The 20,205-nt window shown below is 52.3% G+C and overlaps 1 protein-coding gene across 1 annotated transcript in view; it reads right to left on the reverse strand.

Annotated features, from left to right (window-relative positions):
- The window catches only part of PLXNA4 (plexin A4), a 475,064-nt gene extending 463,173 nt beyond the window's left edge, over positions 1-11,891 (reverse strand). The window contains exon 1 of the mRNA XM_077783705.1: positions 11,614-11,891. The gene's annotated coding sequence lies outside the window, so the exon portion shown is untranslated. The remainder of the gene's footprint in view (positions 1-11,613) is intronic.
- Positions 11,892-20,205: the final 8,314 nt, after the last annotated feature.

The raw sequence follows: 20,205 nt of genomic DNA on the forward strand, positions 1-20,205 counted from the left end.
CCACTTTCCCATACCCTGTGCAAGTACTGGAGAAGCCTCAGACTCATCCTCCCACACAAATACCCAGAAGGAGGGGAGGCAGAGCAGGGAGGCAGAGCAGGGAGGAAGAGCAGGGAGGAAGAGCAGGGAAGCAGCCTGAGTGGCCAGCAGGGCTGTTAGCAGGGGAAATGTGGCTCAGAGAACCCTGTGCATCAACCAGCAGGAGGCAGGGAGATGTCTGCACGTGTCCAGGCACAGCCAAGGACTGGAAAGCAGAAAAGCAGATTGTCATGGAGCTCCAATCTGCTTGGGATTTCCTCCAGGCTCGTGGCATCTCGTGCTGCCCCACTTGAGTGCTCGTGGCCAGGGTCCAGCTGAGCTACTGGGGAGGATGAGAATTGCTGCACCATCATCCCCTACTCCTGAGAGCCCCTCAGAGACTCCTCTGCCACCAGCAGGACCAGCACCTTCTGAAAAGTGAAAAGTGTTGAGCCAAGCTCAACTGGAGCACATTCTCAGACACAAAGGTTTGTCCAAATTTGCTCTATTTATTCCCAGTTCTGCAGTGGAGGAAAACTCTTTTCTTTCTTCCCTCTCCTCCCTACAAGCTGAAAAACATCTCTCTGCCACCAGCATCTGATCAAGGGATGCTGGAAGAAAAAGGAAAACTGTTTTTTCTTTTTCTTTTTTTTCTTTTGTCTAAATCCCTCCTAACTCCAGCTATTGCAACAAGGTTGCTCTTCCTTCTCCGAAAATCTGGACCTGGAAAACCTTTCCTGAACTGTGAGGGAAAATTGGCAGTGATCTGGGACAAGTGCGGGGTGAACAGATTGGCATTTCCAAAGCATGTGCAGTTTGCATTTGTGTGTAGCAATGTGCATATAAATGTGTATTTTTATGTATATGTATAAAACATACACACACACACATATATATATCTATATATATGGATGCATGGAGTTGTATTTAGGGAAAAAGGCATCACAACTTCCAGCAAAAGATAATGAGAGAGCTGGGAACGTGCAGGCAGCATGATGCAACTCCAATCCCTTCCTCACACTGCAGGACAATCAAGGCTTCTTCTCTGAAATGAATGCAGAGAAGGGCCCAAGCAGCTGGGGAAGGGGTGATGCTTGTGAGAAATGGGCTTTTTTTTGTGGCTCATGCATTGCAAAGCGTGTGTGTGTGATGAGTCAAAGTCTGAGGGCTGCCTTGTGTCAGCCATTGACTGTGCCAATGACAGCAGCTCCCGACAGCCTTTAATAACACCACTTACAGACTCTGGAGCAGGGGGAGGCAGCAAAAGGGGGGAGGAGAGAGCTTCCCTCGCAGGCTGGTGCACAAAGCGTCCCCAGGCTCGCCAAAATGTGTCACAAGAACCCGTTGATGGCTCCATAATTGCAGCCCACGCTGCAATGTGTTGTTCTAAGAGGCAGCAGAGAGCACAGCCAGGAGAGCAACTTCGGGTACACGGGGGTGAAGCACGGCCAGGAGGACACGGGGACACGCTGGGCTCAGGTAGGAATGGACTGGGTGGTGGTTTAGGGGCTGATCCCAATCATATCTCCCAGTGCAGCAAGGCACCTCCATGTGTTCACACCCAGGTTTATACTGGGAAGCAGCCAGGAGAGCAGAAATTCCACGCAGAGCAGGTGAAACAGGGATAAACATCTGCAGAACACATCTGGAAGATGCCAGTCCTGCTGCCCACCTTGGAAGAAATAAGTCCCTGCCAGGTCTCATGGATGCTGGGGAGTTCCTGGAAGGCTGGTGAAGATGCTAAAAATCCTCAGCTTAGTCCAGATTTGGAAAGCTTTGGGAAGAGCTTCAGGAGCTCGTTGTGTCCTGATTATTTACTTCTCCAAGCTAAGGAGAGACCTACTTCACACACCGCCTCCTGGAGAGGCGGAAAAATCAGGCATGTAAAATAAGAAGGAAATGGAAATCGACTTGATAGCTCCTTCCCCTTCCTAATGGGGAATACTTACCTAATTAGGCCTGCTTGCTGTTTCCTCTCCTCGCTTTCTTTGAGACATTATGCAGAGAGAAATTTGTCCTAAAAGTTGGAGCTTTCATTCTGGGGCATCCCCTTGAGTGTTTGCCTTGCTGAGGAAGGTAAGGGCAGCAACTCCATCATAAAGGAGGAGGAAAAATCCCTCCTGAGTGGCTCTAAGGGGTGCTGGTTTAAGTACCCTGCTCCTGGCATGGCTCACCTGCCTCTCCTCCCTTCTCCATCCCTCAGCCAGGCAGAGGGTGCAGCTCCACGGTGCCTCCTGCCCTTGCCTAGCCCAGGTGAGCAGCTCCTGATCTCTGGGAGTGACCTTGGAGACCAGGAAGGGATGAAAAGGAGATGCAAAGGTGGCCAAAATTACTCCACCCTTGTTTGGAGACAAACCTAGGACTAGATGGTCTCAGGGCCGGTGGGATCCACAGGGACTCCCAGATCGGCCCCAAATCCATTCCATCACTTGGATGACCTCACCAAAACACATATCCAAGCAGATGGTGCAGCTCAGAGTGGGAAAAAGGGGTGTTAGAAGCAAAACCCAAACCTTCCAGACCCATATGGACAAGGGTGACCCAACCAGGACACAGCCATCCCCCCAGACCCCACTCTGGTGGCCTCCCCTTGCCAGGAGAAGGGGCTGGCACATGCAGGACGTGCAGGAGCACCTCCCACCCCACAGGATACTCCCAGCCATCCCTACAAAAGAGCCAGGCTGGATGTGACCCTACACCAGGGGTTACAGGGGTCTCCATTCACCCCTAGACCCCTACACTGGATCCCCTTATCCCTTTCTCCATTTCCATCCCACTCTTTCCAGGAAGGCCCCCACCATCCCCCTCGGCCCTGCTCCTTCACCCCAGGAATTTTCTTCTCTTCCCTGCAGGGAGCAGAGCTTCCAAGAAGGAAAATGCAAAGCCCAAAGGGAACGACTTCAAGCAATGAGTCGGCTCTGCAAAGGAAGGTGTTTTATTCCTGCCCGAGGGGGTGCTTTAAAGAACCTCCTTTTGTTCCCTCAAAGGCTGCCAAAGGTGGAGACCTGCAGGGATTCAGGGAACTCACCCCACAAGCAGCAGCAGCAGAGATTTCCCCAAGCCCAGGTCTCTGCCTAGCCAGCATCCTGCACTGGTCCAGCCATTCCTGCATCCCTCCCCACCCCATCTCCAGGGGAGCACCTGCAGCTGAACCCAGCCCTGCACCTGCAGCACCTGTGCAGGGTGTGAGAGGAGGGGCTGAGCCACCCCCTGCAGCTGCTCCACCAGCCCTGCAACTTCACCTCCCAGTTGTCAACTCAGCATCCAGAAAAGCTGTGTTGTTTTCCTTTTTTCTTTCCTTTTCCCTTTCTTCTTTTTTTTTTTCTTTTTTCCCCCCACCAGGCGATTTCCAGGGAACAAGAAAGAACTGCACAGCTAATCCCTGCTGCAAGCCAAGCCAAGCCCTCCCTGCCCCAGCCAGAGAGGAAAAGCAGCCCCACTCCTCCCAGTGCTCCTGGGCATCCCTCCATCCTCCCACAGCCTCCTGTCCCCACCGAGCCACCCCTCTGCAGCCACTGCAGCATCCTCAGGGCTGCCAGGGTGTCAAGGACAGCAGGAGGGAAGCAGGGAGGTTTCCTGGAAGAGCCACCTCTGCAGCACTGCCAGCTTCCAGGGGAAGCTGTGAATCCAGTGGTGCAGGCAGGAGACCCCTTTGCATCCCTCTTGCACCTCCTGAGCGTTCCCAAAACCAGTGGATGTGCTGGATAAACGGGGTCCCTGCTGCAGAGGAAACCTGCTCCTACCCCCTGCACCCATTCCTGGGGAGCAAGACCCCCAAAAGCAGGATCTATCCCACCCATGGACACTGGAAAGTGATGGTGAGGGCAGGCAGAGCCGTGCCCTGAGCAGGGCTTGCTCTGCTTGGCCCCTTGCAGCCCTGGAGGGGTGCCCAAATCCAGGGGGGGCTCAGCAGAGCAGGGCAGCATCCGAGAGCCTCCCAGCACTGAGGGCTGGGCTTGCAGACAGGGAGGGCCTCCAGCAAACAACGAGGAGCAGCAGAGGCAGAGATGAGAGCAGGTATTTAGGAGGCAATGCCTACGAGGTGCCGTGCACGCAGCATTTGTGCCGGATGAGGAGTCATTGTCACAGAACTTGATGCCAGCCCCGCGCCCCGAATGGTGACAGGCGATTACCAGTGTGGAGATGAGTAAGCTCATTATAACGAAACGTTTCGCTCAAATCCCCCTCCAAAGGAGGGATCTGAGGAGGGAAGGGACCTGTGACGGGAACAAACTGGGGGATTTGTTTAACCAGATCAGCCCGCTGGGCCAGCACAGCACGGTTCCCTGCCTCCAGCGTGGATAAACCTGGATTCCCGGGAAGCTTCACCCCCCCATCCCACAGGGACAGGGTGGGCAAAGTCCCACACCCAGCATTGGGGTCCGCTGGGCACAACCCTGCTTTTGAGGGATGAAAAGAAGCACCTTTCAATAATAAATAATAATGCTAAATATGTGTTTCTATAGCAACTCATCACCATAGCAGCTCGGCGCGGGAGGAGAACTCAGAGCTCATCCCGCCGTCTTCAGGGTGAGGAGGCAGCTGCCCTCCCAGAGGTGGCTTCAGTGGTGGCACAGATGGACTTAAAGCAAGAAGTGCCCCTCCAGGTCGTCCCTGTCCCTGGGGAAGCTGTGTGGACGATCTGGAGAGGAGCAGTGAGGGATCCAAGCGGTGACTGGGGTATGGAGTCCCAAAAGCACCAGGTACTGATGTCATTGCAATCCCCCACATCACTCCTGGGATCCAAGGAGGGATCTCAAAATCAAAAGCACCGTGTATTGAGGTCATTGCAACCCCCCCAAATCACTCCTGGGATCCAGGGGGGCTGGAAGGAAAGGAGGTTGTGACAGGGGACAGCCCCACTGTCCATCCAGGAGGGCACCGTGAAGGGGACAGTGCAAAAGGTGAGGCACAACCAAAAGGAGGAAACGCCCAAAATTATCCATGCAAATACCAACCCCTCAACACTTGCACATCTCAGGAGAACAGCTTAAAAACTCCACGTGTTGCTCAACTTTTAGCAAGACCCAGCTTAAAAACTCCAGGTGTTGTTCAACTTTTAGCAAGACCCAGCTTAAAAACTCCATGTGTTGCTCAACTTTTAGCAAGACCCAGAAATTAAAAAGACCAAAACCCTCACAAATAGAAGGAGTTTCCCAAAACAGCCCAAAAACTTTTTTCTAAGCCACGCAAGCCTAATTTGGCTGTGGGTTTTTCTTCTCTAGAGTGTCCATTAAAGAAAAATCCAAGCTTTTGATTGACTCCACAATTGGTGTGGTTGTATTCCAGGGCTGTGGGGGCAGAACCTTTGCCTTGAATATGGAACCTCCTGTTCCTCAGCACTTCTGAAAGCCAGCAGAAGAAAGTGGCACTGCCCAGGGGTGGGACAGTGCCCATTATCCATGGGCATGATGCCATTCCTCATGCTGGTGAGTGAGTTCCCACCAAGGACCCCGCCCGGTTTTACTCCCTCCACAAAAAGTGATTTCTAAAGGTCATTAGAGCAAAGCAAGCATTAGGTGATGGCTGAAGGGACAGTCACTTCTAGGAGATTTCTCCCACTTGATAAATGGGGGGGAAAAAAGCCAAGGAACCCACTGAGAGCCTTGGGACAGCTCTCCATCAAATCCAAGTCTGCCGTTGGCAGCCCAGGGTAAGTTTCCCTAAAGTAAAATGAAGCTGTGTAGCACACCAAGCACTTGCTATTCCATCAATAGGCAATTGTAACAGGATACACCTCCTTAGCCTCTAAATGAGTTTTCTTTCCAGCACTACATTATAGACAAATCCCCTGTCACAAAAAACAAATAAATCCCTTTTCACAATCAAATATGCTCTAACCAAGTCAAACAGGGCCACACGCACGTGCAGCGAATCCACAAAGCTCCTCCCCACTTCTCAGCGTGACCATCCTCCCTTCAGGTGGGGAAAGAGGTGGAAAGGAAAGGAAAGAAAGAACATTTGATGGGAGAAACAACGTGGAATTTCCCAGTTCAGCTGGGGATCCATGGGTGGGCTCCTCCTGTTCCTGCTGCACAGGGGCTGAGCTCACGCTGCAGAGCCCAGACTGACACAACACCAGAGCTTGACTTACTGGTGCTTCATCCCGGCAAGATATTTTTAATTTAAACCTTGTCACTGCTGAGGATGAAGCCATCCAGGCTGTAATTTACTGCTCATTCATCCTCCTGCTCCCTATAACTCTAAGATCAAGTCACCAAACAGTGGAATGCCTGGACAGTCCCCAGCCAGGCTCGGCATGAATGAGCATCAGGGGGCTGCTGGCAGCAAGTGCCAGCTCCTCATGCAGAAAAAAAAAGCAAATATATAAATATTAACCATCTACAAGTGATCACCAGTCCAGCATCACCTCACTGTTTCCCAGGAAAACACTACTGGGAATAAAACACCTTCACCAGCCTCACCTTTCCTCCCTTGTGGAGTGTTTTAAGCTTCAGGAGGAATAACACAGAGGTTGTGGAGCCTTGTTTCACAAACATTTACATGCATTTGGCTGTGAGAGTTCACCCAGGATCAAGATTTATCCCTCTGGCCCTTGCAGGAGAGCAGAGGAGGGGGAAAGGTGTGGGCATAGATCATGCAAATGTTTGTAGTGGAAGGCTAACCTGTATTATTTGCATTAGAGCCACACATTCATCCTGGCAAATTCAAGTGCCATAAATTTATTCAAATCCCATAAATTTATTGCCAATGGCTGGGTGGGAAAGCCCCAGCAGATCAGTGTGTGGGTAATAGAGATGGAAGGAAACTCAGAGATCAGGCATGAAAAGCAGGAGAATCAGAGGTGCAACATCTCCCTTTTGGGTCACAAGTGCAAGTCCTGCCACGCTCAGCAGGACTTTTTGTTTATCCCAATGCAAAAGAAACCTGGGAATCTCAGCCACTTGACTTTTGGGTCTGGATTTCTGTTTCACTGCATAAGCATTTAAAAACCACTTTTTTAAAGGGGGGAAAACCCTCTCAGCAGCAAAGTCTGCAGTACAAACAAGTGACAGAGTCTGCAAATGATCTCTCTAGTGATTCCAGGTAAGGTCACAGCCACCTGCTGAGAGGCTTGAACCCAGTCACTGCTCTCCCCCAGGTCTTCAGGCTCTGAGAACTTGGTGTCTTCTACAAACATTAGTATTTGAAGTAGCAACAGCTGGGAACATTTTATTTCAGCAAAAAGTTGGCTTCCTCCATGGGTCCAGGAATCCCCTTGGAAGGATGTCCCTGGTAATGTTCACATCAGCTAGAGCTGGAGGGCTACAGGTGTGTAAAATGAAGTGGTCATTGGGTTTTCAAACCACTGTTCAGGGCCTTCAGAGCATCTCTAAGGGCTGACAGAGGGGTTTTTACCAAGGAAAGGGTCCAGGACAGGTGCCACATGACACTGGGGCTCTGGCAGGGGACACAGAGCTGGCACCTCTTACCTGGGTGGCTGCTCAGCCCCCTAAGGATGAGACAAACTAACAGAGCTCATGCACCAACAAAAACACCCAGACTATTCTTTGGGATGAGTCCAAAAAAACCCCAAGGGAGAATGTCAGATACAGAAAATCACCACACAGGCTGTAGGGAACTCAGCACGTCATTTTTGCAATGATGTCTCCATTCCCAAAGGTGATTTAAAACATTTTGCAGCAAATTTTAAAGGCACCGGGACTGAGATCCATGAAAGCACAGCTGCTCCCAGGCCAATTCTCTAACCCAAAATGTTTGGTTGTCTCTGCCCATGGCAAGGTATTGGAACTAGATGATCTTTAAAGTCCCTTCCAAGCCAAACTGTTCTGTAATTCCACAATTCTATGATACTTTCTCACTTCAAAGCACCCATTTGCCATTTTGACTGGGAAAAATTCAATCCTGAAAATGTCCTGTTCTGTCCAAGGGCTGCTCTTGGCTGTTGAGGCACAGACTGGAGGGCAGGGCACCACTCCCTGCTCTCATCACCGAGTCCCACTTGAGGCTCATTTCAGGCCGGTGAGTGAGAATTCCTCATCAATAAATGTGGACTGACCGGTTTGCCTCTCAGTGCCTCAGTTTCCCAATCCATACCACGGGAACTGAGTGAGTGGTTATGCTTTAAAACCCCGTGCCTCAGTTTCCCAATCCACACCACGGGAACGGAGTAAATGGTTGTGTTTCAAAACCATTCAGAGCCTGAGTGAAAAACATGTGGGCAGCACTACGTAATTTTTTTTCTTCTTCTTCTTTTTTTTTTTTTGTCACAGGCTCCTTGAGAGCTCAAAGCTGAGGGATATAAAGCACTTTTCAGAGGAAGACAGCCACGCAGGGAAGCACGCTCATCACTGATGCCCTGCAGAAAGGCAGCGGGCTGCCCAGACTCTGCACAGACGGGAAGTCTCGTTGCCTTGGGCGCCTGCAGCGCTGCTGTCCCTTCCCTGAGTCTCACAAGGCAGAAGGAAGGAGTAAGAAGAGAGCCCTCTGAAACCTTTCCGAGAGCCAGAAAGGTTCCCCAGATGCTTTTTGTTAGAGCATGAAGCAGTTTGAGAGCTTTGCTAGGGGGAACAGTCACAGCCCAAAACGCATCCCTGGGTGGGGAGGGGGATTCATGGGCAGCACATGAGACTTTGGAGTCTCAGCTATGTGGGACCCCACTTTAGAGGGGTTATGACTAATAAATAGATCATGAGGAGCCAAATGATTCCCAGGACAGCACGCCATCCCGCTCCAAAACACATGCGGGCAGTGCCAAGCCCCAAACTCTGGCACTGCTGACTCCAAAACTCAGCAGCCCCACCTCTGACACCGTCCCCGGCTCAGATCCCAGCGTGGAGCCCACAGTGCCAGCATCCTTCTCAGCTTTGCGGGAACTGCTCAGGGCTCCCTTCCTCACAAGAAACCGATTCCCACACGGCGTTAACCCTCAGCACACCCCGAGCATCGTAAGATCTTGGCCAGGCTCTCCACACGAATCCAGCCCCGGCACGGCGAGAGGGAGCTGGGTTTGACTGCAACCCCTCGGCATCGGGAGGCAGAGACAAAGCGGTTCAGTAAAAGGAAAAAGATGCAGCACAAAAGGGGCGCCGGCATCTCTCCTCCCCCTCCTCAAGCTTGCGAAAGTGGAGGAATTGATATGAAAGCGGCTCCGGCAAGCCAGAGCCCCCCGGGATGGGGCTGCCACAGACGCTCCTGCCCTGCCGGCAGCGCAGCTCCGCCGCTCCCCTGCCTCTGCTCAGCCCTTCGCTTTGCCTCACCCAGCGGCTGCCGAGAGCCAGGCTCTCTGCGCTGCAGGGAGGGATGCTGCCAGGTGAATCCGCTGAGGAAAAGCTCAAATATTCCCTCTCCCCGCGGAGAAGTTCAGCATCTCCCTTCGGGCTGGCAGCGTCCCTCCCCAGCCGGGCTGCGCGCACGGCGCGTTTGACACCAGCCCTCGGTGCCTGCCAGGCAGTTACGATCATCAAGCAAATCTTGCCTACAGCACCGTGATTGATTATCAGCCCGGCTTCTAAAACACCCGTCTTGGACATAAACAACGCTTAGATCATGCGGTTGTCATTTATTTCGCGTGGTATCCATACCGCCGAGCGCCACACATTTAGGATGGGACAGAGAGAGAAGAAGCCTTGGAGTGGTCCTTTCGGGAAGGAGACACCCCCATGGAGGGTGGGTCTGGGCAGAGGAGGGGAGAAAAGCCCCAGGTTTTCGTGCCGGAGCTGGGGTTGCGTGTTTAAACCTGGCTGCACACGCGAAGCGAACACACACACATCTGTTGCACCGCTTGAAGCCCGGCTTAGCGAAGGATCCCACACACACAAACAAACAAACAAACAAACACACAAGCACGCACTTCCCCAGGCAAAAAATTAAAATAAAATAAAATAAAATAAAATACCACAAGCAAAACGCTGCTCGCATCCCCTGCACCTCCAGCCAGAGGCTTAGGAAGCACCTAATCCCACGCTGGGAGGCACACGCCGTAATAAAAATCACAGAGACGCCAAAGCCCGTGCCCCCCGTGCCCCCCGTGCCCCCCGTGCCCCGCTGGTCCTGCCCGCTCGCGGATTTCTACAAGCAGCACCCGGGTGAAACAGAGGGCAGGTAGAGAAAACAAGTTAGCACGCTTTCCGCCCTCCAAAATATCTGTGCACGCTCAACACGAGTCCCTAGAAGGCTGCGAGCAGCTCGTATCGGCTGTAAAAACCCCCTGGCACCGTCATTGTTCCCAGGGAACGAGAGCATCCCCCGGCAGCATCGGGGGTCCCGGTGCGAACCTCCCCTCTGCACCACTCACCCCCAGGACTCGGGGAGCTCCAGATTCCCCTCGCTTTTCCCAAAATTTCTCTTCCCAGGCATCGCCTCCCGGCAGCGGAGGGAAGCCGTGGACAATCAGGTGCGCTTCCAGCGAGCTCTCCCGCACGGCTGCGTTGGGAAGCAGCGAGGGGTGTGGAAGTTTTTCGGGAGAGCCACACGCCTTCCAGCGGGTCCTTCCCACCAGGGCGAACCCTGCGGGTCCTACCCCCGCATCCAGCACGGCGAACGCCGCATCCCTTCCCGGCACGGGGAGCAGATGGAGCCCCGGGAGGAGGATTTCCTCCGGGCTGGGGATGGAGCAGCCGCTACAAACCCAAACAGCCCTGCTGGGGCTGAGCAAGCGGGTTTGTTTGTCTGCGAGGAACTCAGCTGCTGCCGGAGTATCAGATTTCCACCAAAACAACGTGGATTTCCACCAAAACAACGCGCGGCTCGGTGTTTAGATCACTTCTCCCGGTCTACATAATTTAAGGGCATATGTGTGATAAACGCAGAGCATCGATACGCAGGTTTCGCTTGCAGCACGCACATGCACCGAGGGAAAGGAGGGAGGTTCAGCAGCGCTGACTCCGCAGCCGGGATTTGGGCAGGAAAACTCTCCAGCACCTTGCAGAAAGGGAAGAGACGGGGGTCTGCCCTTCCCTGTTAGGTGTTCGCCACCGGGGCTGGCCCCTGTCCCCATCCATCGGGGATGGGGAGGTGTTATCCTCCCCGGGAATAGGGCTCTGCCTCCAGCCCCGTCCAGCTCCATCCTCACCGGGAGCAGGAAAAGTTTGCAAATGCCTCCAGCCCCTCGCCCGAGGAGAGCTGTGGAGCATCGAAGGGGGAAAATACCCCCCGAGAGGAGGAAAACCCGCAGCCGGGGGATGCCGAGGGTGATGAGGGACGGGCTGAGCCGCTACCTCCGGGGAGAAAAGTTGAGCCTTGTGCATGGGGAAAAAGCCATCGGGGACTCGGGAAAGGGGGACACCGGCCACCGCGTCCCCTCCGCGCTGGGGATGTGGAGAAGGGGGGCTCCCCGCCGCGGCCCCCCGCCCAGCATCCTCCCAAACCGGGCCGGGAGGAGCGGAGGGGCCGTGCCCGAACCCACCGGCTCAGCCCGCTGTCCGCGGGGGTCCCTGTCCTCCATCCCAGACCCCCTTCCCGAGACCCGGGGATGGGGAGCAGCGCCTCCCAGAGCCCCCCCTCCACTGCCGCCAGGTGTGGAGGGCAGGTACCGCTGCAGCCCCGCCAGCCCTCCCGGGGCATCCTCCGGGGCATCCTCCGGGGCATCCTCCCGCAGCCCCCGCTACCCGGGCGGGGCGGGAGGCTCCTTACCTGGGAATGCTCCTCGCTTGCTTTGGGTGGGTTTTGGTGTATATATATATATCTATATATATATATTAAATTTCTCTCCTCTCCTTTCCCCCCACTTCAGTCTTCAGAGCAGGCGCCGCATTGACACTGCAGATGGTCTCTGTGTGCGTGTGTGTGTGTGCGCGTGTGTGCCTCTCTCCAATCCCAAATACTCCACGGAGGCGGAACACGGAGCCCCTCTCTCTGCACTGGGCAAACCGTGTCTGGCTCGCCCAGAGCCGGGGTGGGGGGAGAATGGGGGGGAGGGGGGGTAAACGCAGCTCCAGTTTTCACTCCCCCCCCCCAAATCACCCCTTCCCTCCCCTCCCTCCCTCCCTCCCCCAGCCCTTCCCCCCCACCCCCCCGCCTCTAGACCAGCCAGGAGTGGGGGGAGCCGGGCAGCGGGGCTGCAGGCAGGGGGCTGCAGGCAGGGGGATGCAGGCAGGGGGATGCAGGCAGGGGGATGCAGGCAGGGGATGCGCTACGGGGCCATGCCCGGCTCCGCGGCCTCCCGCCCGCCGGGGAGGGCTCGCACTGCGGCTGTCTCGCCAGCCAGCCCTTCCTCCCCAGCCCTCCTCTCCAATGGTGGCTGCGGAGCCGGCTTGGACACCCAGGCTCTTTTGCAAACACAGGCACACGCAAAGGCACACACCCCTTTCCGAAAAAAAAAAAAAAAAAAAAAAAATAAAATAACCGGAGAGGTGTAGAAGTGCTGTGGCAACAGCAGCCCAATGCACGGGGGAGGGATAATAAAAAATAATTAATAAAAAATCGAAGCGATAATAAAAATCCCTTTCTATCCTTTTTCTCTTTCTTTCCTATATATATATATATTTTTTTAGCTTTGCAGAGAGAGTGGCCGGTTGCTCCTCCTTTCTCCAGCCCACCCACCTCCGGCAGAGGGGAGAAGGCGGAGGAGCGCAGGTTGTCTCTGGAGGGGGTCCCCCAAGGCGCTTTTCGTCGTCCTAAAGTTTGCAGGGGATGGGGATAGGGATGGGGACGGGGAGGGGAGCGGGGCCGCCTCCCGGGGCTGCCGCCGCCGCTCTCCCAGGGCTGCAACTCCGCGGCTGCCTGGATTCCTCCTCCTCCGGTGCCTTCCCTCGCTCCTACTCACTACTGACACCTAGGATCTCCAGCCTGATTGGGCTAATTGGGAAACGTCTCTGCCATCCCCCCCTCCACCCCCCCCCCCCAAAAAAAAAAAAAAAAATATAATAAAACCCAAAACGCACTTACGGAACCAACCGCATCTCGCTGCCTGCCCCCATCTGCTCCTCCTCAGAAAAGGCTTTGGTTGGCATTTCCCTTCTCTTTTCCCTGCCTTCTCTTCCCTCTCCGGGCTGTGCCCTGCTGCTCCCCTCCGGCTTGGAGCCAGCGCGGAGGGGAGCGGATCAGAGCGGGCGTGGGGAGGCTCAGGGGCAGATCAATCTCTCAGCTCGGGTGAGCAATAATCCCGGAGAGCGGCTGCAAGCTGCTCCCCTGGCCCGGGATCCCTGTAATTCCGGGCAGCCGCAGGAATAAATGTATTTTTTAGAAGCTGCATGAGTTTGGTGTCCCCCAGGCTGCCGGGGGGCAGACCCCACCCCAAAAGTTCATTCCGTGAGTGAGACCCGCGCTCCTCCCTGGAGGTGATGCCAGGGGCAGCCCCGGGGCAGGCAGCAGGTGCTGGGAAGGGCAGGGATGCTCTCAGGGTGTTGGTAGCAACAGGGCTGCTCCCCAGGGAGCCCCGATTTCCTCAGGATGGGCGCCTCACAAAGGTCTGAAGAAGAGGAGAAGCAGCTGGGGGAGATCCCCTCTGCTTTCGGGGGGATTGGCCATGCTCAGGCCGGGGAGAAAACTCTGCAAGTGACCCTGCAGATTCCCCTTTCCCAGCAGAAGGCAAAGGCATCCGGCAGGGATGCAGGGGGTGCCTGGGAAAGGGGGTCCCAGCACCCACGGAAATCCATAGCTGAGATCAGAGGCAGGAATTGCCTCTCCAGGGGTTGTGCAGCACCAAACACAGCAGGACTCCCCCTCCTCCTCCTCCCCACAGCCTCCACCATTGACAGAAAATCAGGCTTAATCCGAGCTTAGTATTTTTAATTATCTTAAATTTATGCCACAAAGCACGGGGGCCGGGGGCTGTCTATTTGCATCCTCCAAGCTATTTATTTAGAAACAATATCATGTTTTCCTTAAAACAAGTTTTATCTCCCCGGCGCGTGCCTGTGAGCGCGCCTGTGTGTGTGTTTTGCCTGAGCTCCGGTTTACATTTCCTGATGGATGGATGGAGATTCAGAGCCCTTTTTTTTATTTTTTTTTTATTTTTTTTTTTAAGGTGGTGCATAAAATGTATTTATTATTCTTTATCTCCTACCTCTCGCAAGGAGTCATTTGTTTTCATTCAGAGAAATGAATACGATGTGAAGCCTGAAGAGTAATAACACAGCGAAATGACAACGGAGGAGCGAGACAGGAATCTGAGAGATACAATGGCAGGTTAGTAACCTCTAAAGATCACTGCTGCTCTGAGTGCTACAGTATTATTGAGTGTCCAGCCTGCCTCGCAGCTCCATTTAATAAAAACATATGAAAACCTCAAGGAAATTCGGTCTCGCGTTTAAAACCTGTCCCGCTAAACACGGATAATCTGGATATGCCCAGATTGCTTCCCGCTAGCTGGTGGGGAGGAAGAAATTAATACCAGTTCTTTCTGCTTCTTAAGACAATGGCACGAGTCAATAGATGCCCGAGCTGTTTGGGTTCATGAAGGAGGGAGTGACAAATGAGACTTTATTTATAGGCCTTTTCATGAACCGGGCAGCGGGGGCGGAAAAGGGTTAGGGCTGGAAAACCCAAATGACCTCCCCTGACCTGTGAATTTCTACAGCAAAAGGGCCCAAGGACAAGGAGGGCTCAGGCTCACCCTGGTGTCACCCAGTGGATATTTTCCCTCTCACAGAGAGGTGCTGGGCACCCCCTGCTCTGCTCCAGGGGGAAAACCAAGCGGGATCAGAGCTGCCTCAGCATCATCCGGGATGAGGCAAAATCCTCATCTCCATCCAAACAATCTCACACAGCTGATTTCCCTCCCACTGCCCCTAAAGATCCCCCATTGCCCCTGAAGTCCTGGGTGCCAGCAGCCTCCCTGAATCCCTCTGTGCTTCCTCCCTCACTGATGAATCCTTTCTTTTCTTACCTTATTACCTGAGCCACACACAGTGGCACACAGGAGTCACTTCCATCAACACCCAAAGAACAGAAAACACCTATTTTTGCCAGCACCATCCACCTGTACACTTGAAGACTCCAACAACAGAGGACGAGCCCATTAGGAGAAAGAAGAAAACAAGAAAATAAATTTTTTAAAATTAAAAAATAAAAATAAAAAAGGGAGAGAGAGAGAGAGAAAGGAAATCTAAGTTAGATTGTGCGGGGTTTTTTCTATTATTCTTTCCCCCCGCCATTTTACAAGTTTGTTAAAGCAGCGCGGTGTTTAAGTGGCCGCAAGCTGCTGCAGCTCCGGGCTGAACGAGCGCTCAAACCCAACATCGCAGCGCCACCTGCAGCGACCGCGCTTGGTGGCAGCTGCAAAATCCCCCAAACCGTAAAAAACCAGCCCGGGGAGAGGGCTGCTAACTCAAAATCTTATTCCTCCACGTCTCTTTTTTACCCCCTTCTTCCCTCTGCTCTTTAAAGTCCTTCTAACTTGCCCCTGTCTGTTGATAGACGAAAGAAAATTGGTCTCTCCTGGGCAGCTGTCACCATCCCTGCTGCTGACAAAGGATGTCTTTATCGTGCTCAGGAGGGTGGGAAATTCTGTGCGAGCTGGTTTAAAGCTGGGCCGGGGCTCTGCGTGGTCACTGTGACACCCCGGGGAGGGACAGGGTGAGCTCTGCCCCTAGGAGCAGTTCTTGGCTTCAGGGGGTGTCACTCTCTCGGATTTTGGCAGTGCTGCCAGCTTCAGGAAGGGTTGTGCTGATGGAAAATGAGATAACAGTGCTACCCCAAAAATAATGTATGAGAAGAAGTTTGCAGGGAAGAGCAGGATTGTGCCACTTGGTCACCTTGCCTTGCCCAAACATTTTTTGCAGCATCGTTGCAACTAATTTTGGGTGATGGATGGAAAAAAAAAAAGCTCTTGGGAGGGTCCATCTCAGCCACCCTCTGTGCTTTGTCCAGCATTTCCTTGGAGCCTTGGGGGTTTTGCACACTGGATTCTCGGAGAAGCCCAGGGTGTCCTGGCATGGAGCAGAGGGGAGCCACGAGCCCTTTCTCCTGTCACTGCCTCTGGCAACTCCCTGCCAGTCTCTCCTTAACTCCCCTGCCAGCCTTTGCAGGGATATTTTCTGGGGCAGATTTTTCAGGAGGATATTTATAAATAAAAATTGTAGCAGTTATCCAGCGTCTCCCTCTTCCCAGCCCTTCAACAGGCACAATGAAATGTCAAACAGAGGCAAGGTTTGCCTTCTTTTTTTTTTTTTTTTTTTTTTTTTTACCACTTCTTTGGATGTTATTGAGGGAAGCAAAATCTCCTTCTATGTTGTCCCAGGGTCAAATGCAGCAATCCACAGGAGACAGACCTGCAGGGTGTGGCTGTCCCCTCCCTCTCCAGAGCTCCTTCCCATCAGTGTGTGCTCCGGTCCCTGTTAGCACCTGCATTCAGACACCAGCTCACCAACCCCTCAAGTTACAGGAAGATTTCCAGAGCTTCCAGCCCAAGTTTCCCCTCTTGGCTGCAATTTCATTCCTGTTTTCTCCCTTCCCATTCCCTCTTCTCCACCCCCCTGCTCCAACTCCAACCTCCCCAGCGAAGTGCCACTTCCACAGAGGATCTGCCCTTCCCAGCAGAGGCAGGGCTGTGAGAGATGCTCATTGCCCATCCCACCCACCCACCCAGAGGGGATTTATGATGTACTCAGCTGGACAGCATCATCTGCACATCTTCCATCCCCAACCCTCCCCTTGCCCTCCTTGCCCTCCCCCGTTCAAACTCCCCCAGGGACAATTTTTCTCCTTCCCCCTTCAAATATTTGCAGACCATTATCGCCTCTGGTCACACCCAGGCTGTCATTTGTCCAAACAAAACAGCGGGAGGAGGGACAGGGGAGAGGGGCAGGTGGACAGAGGCAGGGTGAGATGGGAGCCAGGGGAGCAGTCAGGCCAGAATGATAAGGGGACTACAAAACCCAGGCTGGGGCTGGCCAATTAAACGAGGAGACCACGGGAGAGGAGTGAAAAGGGAATAATATTGCAAGCAGGCAGGTGGAGTGATAAGATACAACCGCAGGAAAGTCGGACAAATTCATTGTTGTTTCGTTTTGGAGGACAATACCAGGAGGAAGAGCAATCAGTCCCTGCTCAGGAGGGCTGGAGAGCTTTGGGACAAGATAAGGAGTGGGGATGGAGGGATAGATGGAGAAATAGGTAAAGAGTCAAACAGTCCAGGGACACGCAGGAGGAGCTGGAGACTCTCTGGAAGGAGAGAGGGGAAGGCTGGATGCCAACACTGGGGCTGCTGGGTTCAGCTGAGGAGAAGCAGCCCTTAAATCAGAAGAAATCCAAAGGGAAATAGGAGAGCCTGGAGAGGGGAAGGGCCTTATCCACAGATTAGGGCTTTGATTTGGGGTTTCAGAACCTGAGCCAGCTGGTGCAGCTCCCGAGTGATGCTCCAGTGGGCTCCAGGAGAGAGGTGAGGAGCAAGGATAGAGCTGGAGGGATTTTCACCGAATTTGCAGTTGGTAACACTCTGGAAAGGTCTTTTGGGAAGTTTGCCTCCCTCAGATAGTGGGGAAAGGGTACATAAAATGCACTTTACAGCCTGCCAGATCTCACAGCTAATTGTGGATGTCGCTGGAGGCTAATCCTGATTTGTAAATCCTACCTTGGCATTTCTCTCACTCAGGGAACATCCACCCAACCACCTTCTTCCAAAAACTTTCAGGAGCAAGACCTCCCTGCTGCCTGTCAAATCTGGCTGAAAATGCCCCAAACCAGCAGTGGGGCCTCTAGACAGCAGGGGGTGAAAGGTTTGTTTTGTCAGAACCCCGAGCTCCAAAGAAAACCAGAAAAACAAAGCAAGCCCAACATTTGTGCTACTTTTTTTTTCTTTTTCTTGCTGCAATTCATGCTTTTGAAGCCAATTGGAGGCAGGGAGGAAGGGGAATGTTGGCCCATCTTTTTTAGCACGTGGGCTTGGCAGCACACAGATTTACCCACTGAGGGAACGTGGGAGACGAGAGAGGGGGAGAAGCAGAAGCTCATCTCGGGATGCTGTGGGAACCCCAGTGAAGAATAACTATTCTTACGTGTCAGCTCCATCACCATGGCACCAGGGAGGGAGAGCAGAGGGAAAAATGACAGAAAACACCGGGGAGAGACTGAGGAGGCAAACAGGAAGGGCAAGAGAAAGATATTTCCCCGATGGGCAGTTTTGCTTGTTAAATAGTTGGTGTGTGGTACACTGGGCTTACAGACTCAAAGATGCTGCTGGGTCCTTTAGAAAGGACCTCTAAACGTGTTCCCAAATTCACAAGAGCAGGTCCTTTCTGGAATGCTGGACTGGGGCTGGTGCAGTCAGCCCTTCCTAAAAACTTTAATAAAAAAATAAATCTATTCACATATAAGGGAATATTCACAAGAAGACATCTGCTTTCTCCTCTTTCTTCACTGGTAGGACTCGTACAAAACATGTGGAATTCACTCTCCTGTTATCCTGGGTGGATTCATCTATGGTGAAAATGGACTGTGCCAAAAAAAAACCAGCTTTGAAGGCCTGTGGCCTCTTTGCAGTGCTACAAACTGATGGTGCAGCACCTCAGGTGTACAAATTCCAACTTTTCCCTCCTAATTCAATTTTTTTTACCTCCTTCCACCTCTATGCGTATTTCCATGCAAATTGGGATAATAGTCTGAGATTCAGCCTTTGGCCACAGGCACTGAGGGTGCTTGGGGCCACCACCCACACTCATATCAGCAAAATCTGGGATAAGAGCCTTTCCTTTCACAGGGGAATACCCTTTAACACGTGTTATCCCTATGGATGCTCCCATCACCAGTATTATTATTATTATTCTGTTTCTGGATCGTGCTGAGATCTCCTCCTCTCTGCTTTCCCCACTTCCCACCCCATGGAAAGCTCTCCTAAATTCAGGAGCAGCAAGAAGGGCACGATGGATTTTTCTCTCACCCTGGATTAGTCTGGTTCCTTTCCACCACACACCCAACCCAGTTCGTTGGCTGGGAAATCTCAAAGTGGTGAATCAAAACTATTGTAACCCTGGCTGCTGGGAATTTGAGATTTCTGTGCTGCCAGGCACTGACCCCAGGAGAACACTGCACTGACCTGAGGCCATGGAAATTTCCAAAATGGAATGATGGAACTGGGATTGTGGGGGTGGAGTTTGGACAGAAGTGTGTGATATCACAGGGTGGGAAACTCAGAGTTTAAGGGTTTAGAATACAGTAATAGATATAAAACAAAAGGGAGGTTTTGGGGCAGTGGCTGGTCCTTCTTCTTCACCTCCTTCTCCATGGGTTTGGGTGGTTTTGTGCAATTGGATAAAAACCCACATTGCAGGGCATGGGTGGTTGGTTATTGGGTTAAAAGTGAAAATAATTTAGGTGCCATTTTTTAATTGGACATTTTATTCTTAAAAGGCTTTGTAGAGAGAGAGATGGGGCTCCATTTTTAGTTTGTTGGAGTGAAGTGCTGCAGAAATCACAGTTTGTGAGACTGTAACAGAGATAAGAACTGATAAACATCTGAGTCCAAACAAAAAATATCACCTCACACATTTAATCCCAACCCTGGCAAAACAGAAGATAAAAACGCCACAACCTGCTGTCCCTCAATTCCTAATTATCCCAAAGGAAATCAGCAATTAACTTCTTGGAAGCTGCTGGGAATTCCAGACTTTCTGTGCTGCCAGGCACTGACCCCAGGAGAACACTGCACTGACCCGAGGCTGTGGAAATTTCCAAAATTCAGTAATAAAACTGAGATTACAGGTGTGGAGTTTGGATAGAAGTGTGTGATATCACAGGCTGGGAAACTCAGATTTTAAGAGTTTAGAATATATTAATGTATTGCTGGCACAAGGCATCATATAAAGCAAGATGGAGGTTTTAAGGAAGAGAATAGTCCTTCATCTTCACCTTCTTCTTCCTGAGTTTGAGTAATATTGTTTTGTTAGATAAAAAAAGTCTGCATTGTGGAGCATGAGCAGTTGGTTATTGGGTTAAAAGCAAAAATAATTTAGGTGTCATTTCTCAATTAGACAGTTTATCCTTAAAAGGCCTTGTAGAGAGAGAGATAGGGCTCAATTTTTAATTTAAGGTGAAGTACTATAGAACTCACAGTTTGTGAAACTGTAATATGGATAAGAACTAATAAACATCTGAGTCCAAACAAAAAATACCATCTCACACATTTAATCCTGACCTTAACAGAAAAAAGAAAGAAAGAATCAGCACAAAACCTCTACACCATCATGTGCTCCTTTTGGGATCTGTTCATCCCAAATCCCTCCCATGTTTTGGATCATCTGCCACACCTGCATGTCTCCCCTTCCTCTTTCCAAGGGGATCTCTCAC

Source organism: Lonchura striata, chromosome 5 (assembly GCF_046129695.1).
Source record: "Lonchura striata isolate bLonStr1 chromosome 5, bLonStr1.mat, whole genome shotgun sequence".
Classification (NCBI taxonomy): domain Eukaryota; kingdom Metazoa; phylum Chordata; class Aves; order Passeriformes; family Estrildidae; genus Lonchura; species Lonchura striata.